Raw genomic sequence first — 11,895 nt, forward strand, 5'->3', positions numbered from 1 at the left:
AGCCACTAGAGGGAGCTGGAGGATCGAAAGACGTTTCTGCTTCCTGTTTTCCAGCTCCAGGCAGGCCCCGCAGACCCAACTGCCCAGGGTTTCAAGGTGTTGCTTTCATACGTTTGTAATTTATTTCATGGGCAATGACTCTGACAGAAACAGGCATTTCTTTTTATGTTGTTGACAGAATATTTTGCTGGACTTTTTTTTTAAAAAAAAAAAAAACCTGAGGGAGGGAGTGAGGAGGGAGGGTGTGCTTGTGTGAGATGAATATCTGATCTTGGATATTTGCATTTTTGAATAAGTGGCAACAAGAAGCCTTGCCCTACTCACTGTTCAGGCTAATAAGGTTTTGAAACGAAATGTTCCAACACCCCAAGTCCCTTAACTGTTTTTGTTATGAAACTTTGCAGAGTGACAGAAACCTTGTGGTATTTGTGAGGAGATCTATAAATGATGGATTTGCTCACCTCAAAATAGAACTGTAGCGGCTCCAAACTTTCCAGAAGTCCGAGCACAGTAACAGAATTCATTCAGGGCTTGCTAATTTCCTACTTGAAACGGTTACATAACAGAACAGTCCCGCCTTAGCGGCTCTTAAAACTACCCATGAAGTGAAGTATATCATTAAAAGCTAGAAATAGCTTTGCTAAACTCTGGGAAAAAAATGAGTTTTTTTTTTTCCCCCCGATATCCCCCCTCCCTTTTTTTTACACCCAAACATTGCATAATGTTGAAAAAGTCAAATCTTTCCGAGGGATTTAATTTCATTGTCCCTGTGGCTGTGGTCGGAGGGGTAACTTAAGCACCATGGGGACCGGAGGATTTTTGGAGGCTCACTCATCCCAGATCGGTTTCCATGTGCATCCATCCCAACCAGAGAGCTCCGCTGATGGGGCTTTTTCCTCTGTCCCCGCTCCCGGTGGCGGAGTGAGCTCCGGGCTGGTGTCTTTCAGGAGGCCTGGCCTGCTGCTGGAATGCTGATGCAGGTCTCCCCTCAGCTCTGCTCCCCTCAGTTTTCCATGTTGAGGTTTTCATTTTGCAATGGCTGCTCACTCAGATTTGGGGTGACTGAGTCATGTGTGACATCATCGGCTGCTGCAAGTTCTGCTCCGCAACCGGCCGGGCCTCCTTCCTAGGGATTCAGTGTGAAGGTTCTCTTGGCCCTGCTGAGAATGCCGTTTCCTAAATCTCTGCTGCCCTTTTCAAAAAATTTCAGAGAAAAACACTTTTCTCTATTGGGTCCAAGTATATTTTTTATTTCCTTCCAGAAAGATTGCAGAATCCAGAAGGGGTGTGGCATATGCTGCCATTTTCATTCTTTCATCCTCCAGTTACTGGTGGCTGCCTGCTCTGTGTTGGACACTGTTCTTTGGTCTGGAAGTGCAGCAGAGAACAAGACTGACACAGCCCTGCCCTCAAAGTGGTTATATTCTTGGGTGTGTGTAAGAGAATGAATAGATCACCTTTTGCCATCGAGTTGGTTCCATCTCCTAGCAACCTCTTGGGACAGAGTAGAACTGCCCCATGGAGTTTCATAGGCCGTCATCTTTATGGGAGCAGACCACCAGGTGTTTCTGCCACAGAGTGGCTGGTGGGTTAACATCAAGGTGGAGGTTAGGGCTCTGAAGACAAAGTAGGGCATGGGCTAGGTGGAGGGCAAGGGCCAGGTAAGAGGGTGCAGAAAGTGATGGGGCTCAAGCTAGGCCCTCTGGGGATGCCACTGGAGTGGAGATGGGAGGAAGGGAGCTTGGGAAGATCTGGGGGAAGTGGGGTCCAGGAAGCGGGCTGTCCAAAGGCCCTGAGGTAGGTGGCTGTGTTGAAGGAGATGAAGAGGGACATGTCGCTGGACTGCTGAGACTGGGAGCACAGAGGAGGTGAGGTCAGGAGATAGGTGGGGTCTACGGGTAACGGAGCTCTGTGTTGGAATGGCGCTAGCCCTCTGGGATTGAACCCTGTGGAAGGGCTCTGGTGCACTCCCTCCCTCCCACCCTGCCTCCCTCACACATCCCCACTTCTCCTTTGGTCTCTGGGCTCCGGGGAGGGAGGCTTAGGTGAGTGGTTCCGTGCAATCCCTCCCCTGGGACATCAGCCCATCCCCACAGCCAGCATTGGTGCCGGAGCTTTACTGACGTAAACCACAATAACGATTAAATGAAGAGGCAAAGAAGCCAGGCCTTGGACAAAGCTGCTTCTTGCTTTTCCATCGAGTAGCATGAAGGTTCTCTTGTGGAGCCCTGCGTCTGGGGAGCAGTTGGCAGAAGGGACTGTCCCCTCGGGAGCCCTGGAGAGCAAGCCACCTAAACCAGGCCCGTAGAATCAGGAGGTGAGATGTGGGAGAGAAAAATGAACACGGTCATTTCCGCTCCACTTCCAGAACGTGTCCACTGGGGTCAGATTTCCAAGACGAAGCCTTTTGCTGTCACGAACCCGCAACAGCGCAGGCCGGGCTCAGATTCCTCCTGAGGAAGGAGTAACAAGAACAGGCTGTGGAAGGGAACGCAGGGAGTATGAAAGATGGGCAAACCGTCATTCTCATTTGTCCTTTTATGTGAAACAGATTTTTTTAAAGGCAATTGGAGGCGCTAATGACATCCAGAACCTGCTGATCCAATTTGGGCCAGGCCGGGCCGGGCCTGGGGCTGGGGGTGGGAGGGGGCCCTCAGCTAATCAACCCAAAGGAAGAGGTGAGTTGATGGCTCTGGAAAGTACACAGGAATTCTTCAAAGACGGGCCAGTCGTTAGAGTGGAAGGTACGTCTCTGTGCACACAGCTTAGCTTGATTTCATTAGGCAGCTCGTCACCAGCCGAATTAGGGGGAAGTGGCCCAGAATCAATCCGAGAGCTGGCTGACTTTGGCAGACGGGGGCCGCCCCCAAGGCCTGGAGCTCAAGGAGGCCACCGAGACAGCGCCCAGTTCTTCCAGGCCTTGTGGGGGCAGGGTGGGAATGAACGCAGCGCCCTTTTGGGGGCGGGTTGGGATTTGGGGGACGATGTAGGGCCATGTGTCGGAGACCCAGCTGGGATGGAGACAGGGGGGTCTGAACACCAGCCCCCTCCCGCTTTTTAACTGAGTGATTTGGGGCCAGTTTCTTCTCTTGTCTGAGCTTCAGTTCTTCATCTGTTGTCAGGAGTGGGAGCCCCAGCTTCCAGGAGGTTGTGTGGCTTGTAAAGTCCTGCAGACACCACAGATGCAGAATCGGTGGCAGCTTTAGTCTCCTGGGGCTGCTGTCGCAAAGTACAGCGTGGGCAGCTTCGAAAAAAACCAAACTCGCCGCCATGGAGTCAAATCCTCCTTGGGTTTCTGAGGCAGTATCTCATGGAAGTAGATTGCCCCATCTTCCTTCCAAGGAATGGCTGGTGGGTTTGAACCACCAGCCTTCTGGTTAGCAGTGAAGTGGGCAGCTTAGGACAACAGAGATGTATTCACAGTTCCGGAGGTCTGAAGTCCAAAGCCACCGTGTCAACAGGGCCATGCTATCCCCGAAGACTTGATGGGAAAATTCTTTTTGTTGTTTGATTCCTTTTGATGATGTATCCAGAATAGGCAAATCCATATAGACAGCCAATTAGAAGGTACCAGGGGGTAGGGTAAAGGGGAAATGGGGAGTGGCTACTTCATGGGTACATAGTGCTTTAACGGGGTGAGGAAAAATGTTTTGAAACTAGAATGGGTTGGTAGCTAAGTGGCACGACATTGTGAATACATTAAATACCACTGGGTTGTATATTTTAAAATGATGAATTGCATGTCATGTTAATTTCATCTCAAGAGAAACTAATTAAATAAAAAAAGTAATCCACACAACTTGCCAGTGCTTAGAAAATATGGAAGCAGAAGCTAGGGAAATCCTCCTCCCCACCCCCTCAGGAAGTCCGTCCTGTCTCCGGTTCCTGGTAGCCCCGGTGCCCCTGGTTCCATGGCCACAGCATCATGTGACGTCACGCCATCTTCCCTCTTTCATACAGACAGCAGTCATGTTGGATTAGAACCCTCCTGTCAACTGATAACACAGCCACTGGCCCTGTTCCCAAACAGGGCCACGTTCACAGAACTAGGGCTTAGGGCTTTAACCTCTCTTTTTGGGGCCTGCAATTGAATCCCCTACCACTACAAGCTCGGAAGGAAGGTTGGGCAATCTACTTCCGTAGTGATACTGCCTTGGAAACCCAAGGAGGGGTCGCTATGAGTCGGGTCCGACTCGAGGGCACGTAACAACAACAACCACTACAAAGCCTCTCGGGAGGGCAGGCTGCAGACTGATGGAGGCTGTGGTAGTTAAGGTTGGGTGTCATCTTGGCTGGGCTGTGATTTTGAGTGGCTTCGCAGCTGGATGTGGTTATTCCCATGACGAGACTGGATGTGGTGTAATCACCTCCATGGTGGAATCTGCTGTGAGCAGCTAATTAGTTGAAGAGGTGTTGCCTTCAGGGTGTGGCCTGCTTCCAGCATCTGTGGAGAGGCTTAGGGAAAGGTCTCTTTTAGCTCATTGTGGGATCCTGCATTTGGCTCGTCATCACCTCCAGGTCCTGGACCTGAACCCAGGGCCTGCCACGTTGCCTGCTGATGTTGGGATTGTTGCCTTCACAGTTTGTGAGCCATCCATCAACAGGCTGCTGTACTGCCTGCCAGTCTTGAGTTCTTCAGCCCCCAAGGTCAAGGGCTTTCACCCAGCCAGCCTCTAGAGCCAGCACTCTGGACTCAAACTTCTAGCCTTCTAGCCTCCTAAACTGTAGAAGAATACGTTTCGGTTTGTAAGAGTCACCCACTGTGGTATTTCTGTTGTGGCAGCTCTAGAGAACTGAGACAGAGGCGTGGTCTCTCCCAGGCTCCAAAGGGTCCTCCTAAGTGAAGAGGGGCCCGTGGGCATGTTTCCCCATCGCTGAGGGCGCCTGTCTGGATCGAGTTCCCGGAAGAGGTCAGGGTTCCGGAGCAGAGGTACTCTTCGGGTTGGCGTCTTCCCGTCCCCTGACTTCGCCAGGGTCCTCTGCCTTCGCGTGCTTGTCCTGGGTCCTCTTGCCCCGGGCCTTTGCGCTGAGTTGGAGGTGAACTGCCTCCAGTCATGTGCTGGGCTGGCCTGGGCGCCCCTACCCGGGCACACCCCTTCAGGGCTGGGGGCTTGTGTGAGTCTAAATTCAGGTTACTCAGGGGTCTGGGAGGGGGATGAGATGGAGTGAAATGGGGGAGCATTTCCAACGTTCTTTTTTAACATTGGGAGCTCTGGTGGCATAGTGCCTAAGCCACTTGACTGCTAACCAGAAGGCTGGAGGTTCAAACCCACTGGCCACTCCTCAGAAGGAAGGTTGGGCAATCTACTTCCATAGTGATACTGCCTCGGAAACCCAAGGAAGGGTTGCTATGACTGGGATCCCACTCGTCAGCAGTGCATTTTTTTTTTTTTAACATTAAGACACATTTAATGAAATAGAATAGAAAGTAACATTTGCTTGAGTTTTAAAAACAAGGCTTGAGAGAAACAGTGGGGGTGTGAGGCGCTGGTCAAACATGGGAGGGGCTCTGTCACTGGCCTCTGCTCTTGGAGGCTCTGGAAGGACAGCTGGGGAGGAACTGACGTAGGGTTTCACGTGTAGCCAGCCCAGGGCCTGGCCCATGGTGAGGAAGACAGAGAGAGCCACCGTCAAGCCGATCCACCTCATGATGAGCTATGTGCATGTCTTAGTTACCAAGTGCTGCTGTAACAGAAATACCACAGGGTTTTTTTCCTCATAGTTCAGGAGGCTCGACTTCAGGGCACAGGGTCCAGGGAAAGTGCACGTACTCTCGCCCTCGCCTCTGCTTCTGCTCCTTGGCTCTGTGGTCATCTCTGTGTGCCCTGGCAACTCTTCCCCCCTTCCCTGCTGCCTTCATCTGCTCCTTTCTCATCTCAGAAGACACCGACTCAGACACGCCCTGTGTAATGCTGTCTCATCAGCACAAAGGAAACCCCTTCCCTGATGAGATCACAGCCACAGGTCTGGGGTTAGGGCTCAGAGCACATATTTTGGGGGGACACAGTTGGATCCATAACAGTGCAACAGAGTGAAGGTCCATGCAGTCCTGCACCTCCTTGCGATCGCTGCGTGCTCGAGTCCACCACCATAGCCACTGTGCTGGTCCATCTCCCTTGAGGCTCTGTAGTCCGCTACCAACCATGACGCACTTCTCCCGCGACCGGTCCTGCCTAGGATGTGTCCAAAGTGAGCCAGGCGGACCACGTACTGCTTTGACCCAGAAGAATTCCCTGGCTAACTTTCGGGAGCGGCTCAGCAGGCCTTTCTTCCCAGTTTGTCTTAGTCTTGAAGCTCCACTGAATCCTGTCTACCACGGGTGACCCTGCTGGCATTTGAAACACTGGTGGCGTGGCTTCCAGTACAGCTGACAGACGGGTGGTAGGATTCACGGGTAGGCCTCTGTAAACCTTTTGAGGTTTTTTAAGTGGATCCCGGAAGATTCAGGAACCTGACTGTAGCTTGTCTTGTCATTCCCTTTACTGTCAGTATTTTTAATCTTGGCCACTCTGGTGGGTGTGTGGTGGTGTCTCATTGTGGTTTAAATTTGCATCACATCATTTCTTACTCTGGTTTCTGGGGTCTTGGTCAGCAGCAGCTGCGAGTCTATGCAAAGAGCTTTATGTGCAGAACCTTTTTAAGAGGGAGGACTTCCCTTACCCTCTCTACAGGTGAGGCTTGAAGAGCTGTGACTTGCTCAGGGTCACAGCGCTGCCAGGGAAGAGGTGGAGCAGGATTGGAACTCAGGTCGTCTGTCTGTCTGGAGGCAGCTGCCTCTTTGGAGCTGTGACCAGATCCAGCCCTCGACTTAAGGCCCCTGACCTCACAGCGGCCTGGCATCACCCCCTTTTTGCAGATGAGGAAAACAGCAGGGAGGGAGGCTGAGGTTCTGTCGGACCCCGCAGCACCTAAGGGCGTTTAGCAGCTCTGTCTTGACAGAGTGTATCTGCGAGGAAATGTCCGTCTGTGGTGTAACGATGCTCTCAAACAGCAGCAGTTTAAACAAGGCAGGAGGTGATTTCTCTCCAACATTAAAGAAGGCGGAGGCTAGGAAGTCGGGGGATGGAGGAATGCTGGCTCCTTCAGCTGCCCACTCTCCCATCCCAAGGCAGCTGCCCGTGTCCTCCTGGTCCAGGGTGGCTGCTGGAGCCCCAGCCTTCATGTCTGAAGCCCAGGCAGCAGGAAGAGACAAAGAAGAGTGAGCTTTCTCTCTCTAGAAAGACTTTCTAGAATCCTCACTCATTATTTCTGCTGTCACCTCATTGGCTACAACGAGCACATGGCCACACCTGGCTTGCAGAGAGGCTGGGGAGGTAAGGTGTTGCCGGGCCCATTGGCAGTGGGCACTGTGGTGCTAACTGAGGCCTATTTCTGAGGTAGGAGGGGAGCCTGAATTTGCAGCAGACAAACAGCAATTTCTGCACTAGAAAGGGGGGAGGATGCAGGGTCACAAGGAGCCCTTCACCTTCGACTACCTCCTTCACTTAACTGTTGTTGTTGAGTCCGACTCATAGCACCCTGTGTGACAGAGTAGAACTGCCCCATGGGGTTTCCTAGGCTGCCATCTTTACAGGAGCAGACCTTCAGGTCTGTCTGTCTTAGGATTGGCTGGTGGGTTCGAACCACTGATCTTTTGGTTAGCAGCCAAGCACTTAACCACTGTGCCACCAGAGCTCCTGTGCACTTACAGTTAATGGACGGGGAAGGTGCATGAAGTTAGAGTAAGAGGTGTGACGTCACCATCTGGTAGGAGAGACAGTGGGCGCCGAGGGCAGGATCTGAGGTTTCTTCCTTTTTCTGCCATTCTTGTTTCATCATCTCCATTGTGTTCATTGTCTTTAACTTTCATCTTGTCCTGTTGCCGTTTCATTTTTTTAAAGTTAAAGTCTAACGTGCATACAGTAAAGTATGTATGGGAGTTAATACTAAACTTGTAGTGTGGTGAGTTTTTGCATATGAGATTTTACATCCATGAGACCATCACCCAGATCATATGGGAATGGTCTGATTTACTATGTAAGAAACTGCCCACAAAACCACAGTGAGACACTATGCCCCCCACTGGGGTGGTGGTGTTCATTGTTAGGTGCCGTCGACTGGATTCTGACTCATGGCTACCCCATGTACAACAGAAGGAAAAACTGCCAGGTTCTGCATGGACCTCACAATCAGTGCTCTCCCACTGGGATGACTGCAATTTAAAAAAGACAGTAACAAGTATTGATAAGGATGAGGAGCAATTGGAATGCAAAATGGTGCAGCCACTTTGGGAAAAAGCCCGGCAGCTCCTCCGAAGGTTAAACATAGAGTTAACCATATGACTCACTGATTCTACTCCTACACATATAGCCAAGGGAAATGCAAACATATGTACACACAAAAACTTGTACGTGAAGGTCATAGCTGTATTCCTCATGACAGCAAAGGCACGGGAACAACCAAAATGTCCATCTTCTGATGAACAGATGAACACAATGTGCTGTATCCATACAGTGGGGCGTTAATCAGCTATAAAAAGGGATAAGGTGCACGCTACCTACCACATGGATGAACTTTGAAAACGTTGTATGTTATACGTTATGCAAAGGCAGCCAGGTACAAGAGACCACATATTGTCTCTCTACAAATATGTAGAGAGAAAGCAAATGAGTGGTTGCCTGTGGCTCGAGGAAGGAGAGGGGCTCAGGTGATGAAAAGTTTTTTTTTTGTGTGTTTTTTAATTAAAATTTTTTTTGTTGTTGTGATTTGGGTGAAAGTTTACAGAGCAAATTCATTTTCTATGTAGCAGTTCACATACACTCTGTCTCATGACCTTGACTGCAGCTTCCCACAACGCACTAGCTCCCATTCCACTTCCTTCCCATAATTACCTCTTCGCTGTGTCGTTCCCTCCGTGCACTCCTGCCCCCCAAGTTGTCTCCCTCTGTATACACAGCCCTTCTGTTTTCCCATGATTAATTTCTCCAAGGAGTGTATCTACCTAATGTAAATATTCATCTCATAAGCCTGTCTTTTGTTTTGCTGGAAGCCAGACCTGAAGGGCAGCTAGGGGCCATAGTCTTAGGGGTTCCACCAGGCTCTCAAACCAGCAACCCTGTCCTGAAAAGGTGGTTTTTTTTTTTTTTTTTAAAGATTATTATGGTGACGCTTACATAGCTCTTGTAAATGTGCTAAAAATAATTGAATTATATTCTTTAAGTGGGTGGATTTTATGGTATGTAAATTATATCACAATAAAGCTGTGTTTTTACATATATAAAAAATTAAACTGTCACTCCATTGTCCAGAGTGGCTGTACCAGTTTTGTTTTCCCCCCACCAGTGTGAGAGAGTTCCCGTGCTCCATAGCCTCCTTAACACTTGCATTGTTGGCATTTTTGTTTTACTCGTTCTAACTGGTGTGCAGTGGTTTCTCAATGTGGTTGTAAATTGCACAGCCCTAATGGCTAATATCTGGTAGCGTAGTACCTAAGGCATTTGACTGCTAACCAGAAGGCTGGCAGTTCAAACCCACCAGCCACTCCTCGGAAGGAAGGTTGGGCAATCTACTTCCATGGTGATACCGCCTCGGAAACCCAAGGAGAGGTCACTATGAGTCGAATCCAACTCGAGGGCAGTGCTAATAATAGCGAACATCGTTTCATATACTTGCATGTCATCCACCTGTCCTTTTTGGTGAAGTGTTCATGTCATTTGCTCATTTCAAAAATTAGACTTTTTTCCCTGTTGTTGAGTTTTGAGAGTTCTTTACATATTCTAGAAGGAGCTCTGGTGGTGTAGTGGTTAAGGCATTTGACTGCTAACCCCAGAAGTTTGGCAGTTGGAACCCACCAGCTGCTCCGTGGAAGGAAGATTGAGCAGTCTGCTTCCACAAAGCATTACAGCCTTGGGAACCCAGTGGGGGTCGTTATGAGTCAGAATCGACCCGATGGCAGTGAGTTTGGTTTGGTTTTTGGTTCACATGTTCTGGATACGAGTGTGTGGCTGGATAAATGACTTGGCATTTTTTCCCCATCTGTAGCTTGTCTTGTCATTCCCTTTACTGCCAGTATTTTCAATCTTAGCCACTCTGGTGGGTGTGTTGTGGTGTCTCATTGTGGTTTAAATTTGCATCACATCATTTCTTACTCTGGTTTCTGGGGTCTTGGGTCAGCAGCAGTTGCGACTCTATGCAAAGAGCTTTATGTACAGAATCTTTTTAAGAGGGAGGACTTCCCTTACCCTCTCTACAGGTGAGGCTTGAAGAGCTGTGACTTGCTCAGGGTTACAGCGCTGCCAGGTAAGGGGTGGAGCAGGATTGGAACTCAGGTCATCTGTGTCTGTCCGGAGACAGCTGCCTCTTTGAAGCTGTGACCAGATCCAGCCCTCGACTCCAGGGCGCCCCGCAAAAGCACAGCCTCTGTGTCTCTCCAGCCAGCTGCATTCCTTTGCGGCATGTCACAGGAGGCTGAGAAATGCCAGCCAGGATGACGAAGTGAGTCTGACACCCGTCACCCCCAAGGACCCTCCTTACCTCCATCCCTGAGCGAGCGGTTCCCAGGGAATTGTCACATTCTCTAGTTGCTGTCGTTGTGGCTGTCCCCACCTTCTAATTACCCGCAGAGTCAGCCTCTGGGATGAGGTAGACGCCTGGAGCCGTGAGTCACTGCAGGGATGTCGTCAGTCACTGGGGGAAGAGTCAGGGGCTGTCTGGAGGCCTCGTTCAACACCCATTGTGTATTTATCGAGTGAGTGCCTGCTGTGTGCTAGGCTGCTTCTTGTCTCTGGGGATATGATGGTCTGGACTCTTGAGGTCCCTGCTCTCTTACTGAGCTGTCCTGGTCAGGATGGACAGCGTCACCCAGATACTCCCTGGAGAGCCCTTCCCTGGCCCCCATCTGACCAGGCAGCAATGTCATTCTCCAGCCCCTCACTCAGCTTTCCTCTTCCTCAGGTACTTGGCACTATTACAACATTATTTTCAGTCTCATATGGTAAATGTCAGCTCCATGAGGGCAGGGGCTTTGCCTTGTTAACTCTTCCGGGTGCCCAGAAAAAGGTAGCCTGTTGTGGGTGTTCAGTCCATATGAAATTAAATAAAAATGGTAACTGCATTTCACAGGCTGTATGTTCTGAGGAAGTGAAATCAGGATGCCGTTAGGAAAAATCAGCAGGGCAGGGGTGGGTGGCATTTTAGACTCTGATCAGGGAGGGCCTCCCTGAGGAGGTGAGGTGAAATCTGAAAGATGAGAGAAAGCTGACATTTGTAGATCTGAAGGAAGAGAGTTCTGGGTTGAGGGAACAGCAAGTGCAAATGTCCTGTGGCAGCCTGGGTTCCATGCATTCAGGAACAGATAGGTGACCAACGGCAGCTGGTACAGGTACGTATAGGAGGTGGGTATTGTGGCCTAGTGGGAAGGCCTCTGTTGACCCTGCTGGGCCTGTCCTCAGCATGCCCTTGATCTCTGGAGGAAAGTGTAGAGCGTGGATCCATTGGGCAGCATGGTGAGAGACTCTGGGACCATGGATTCCCATAGCCACAGAGGCCAAGGTGCAACTCGTACCCCAGACCACACCACCTACCCCAACTGTAACTGATTTCGGTCTCTAAGTCTGGGGCCGTGGCTTCCAGTAACTAGTCTGATCTATGACAAAGTTCTTTTAATTCTTAAGAGGACCCCCTCTGGGTCTAGGGAACGTGTCCCAAAGGAGCCTTCTAAGTTCCATGTGGCTTCCAAATGGCAGTGTGGATGTTGTGATAGTTATGTTTGTGTGTCAACTTGGCTGGTCCTGGTTGAGTGGCTGGGCAGCTGGTGGTAGTTGTTCCCCATGATGAGACTGGCAATCGACTCCATGATGGGATCTACCACAATCAGCTGAGTAGCTGCCTCTGGGATGTGGTCTGCTTCCTGTATAT

This window comes from Orycteropus afer, unplaced genomic scaffold (genome assembly GCF_000298275.1).
Source record: "Orycteropus afer afer isolate SDZICR_OR568_19922 unplaced genomic scaffold, OryAfe1.0 scaffold00049, whole genome shotgun sequence".
NCBI lineage: Eukaryota > Metazoa > Chordata > Mammalia > Tubulidentata > Orycteropodidae > Orycteropus > Orycteropus afer.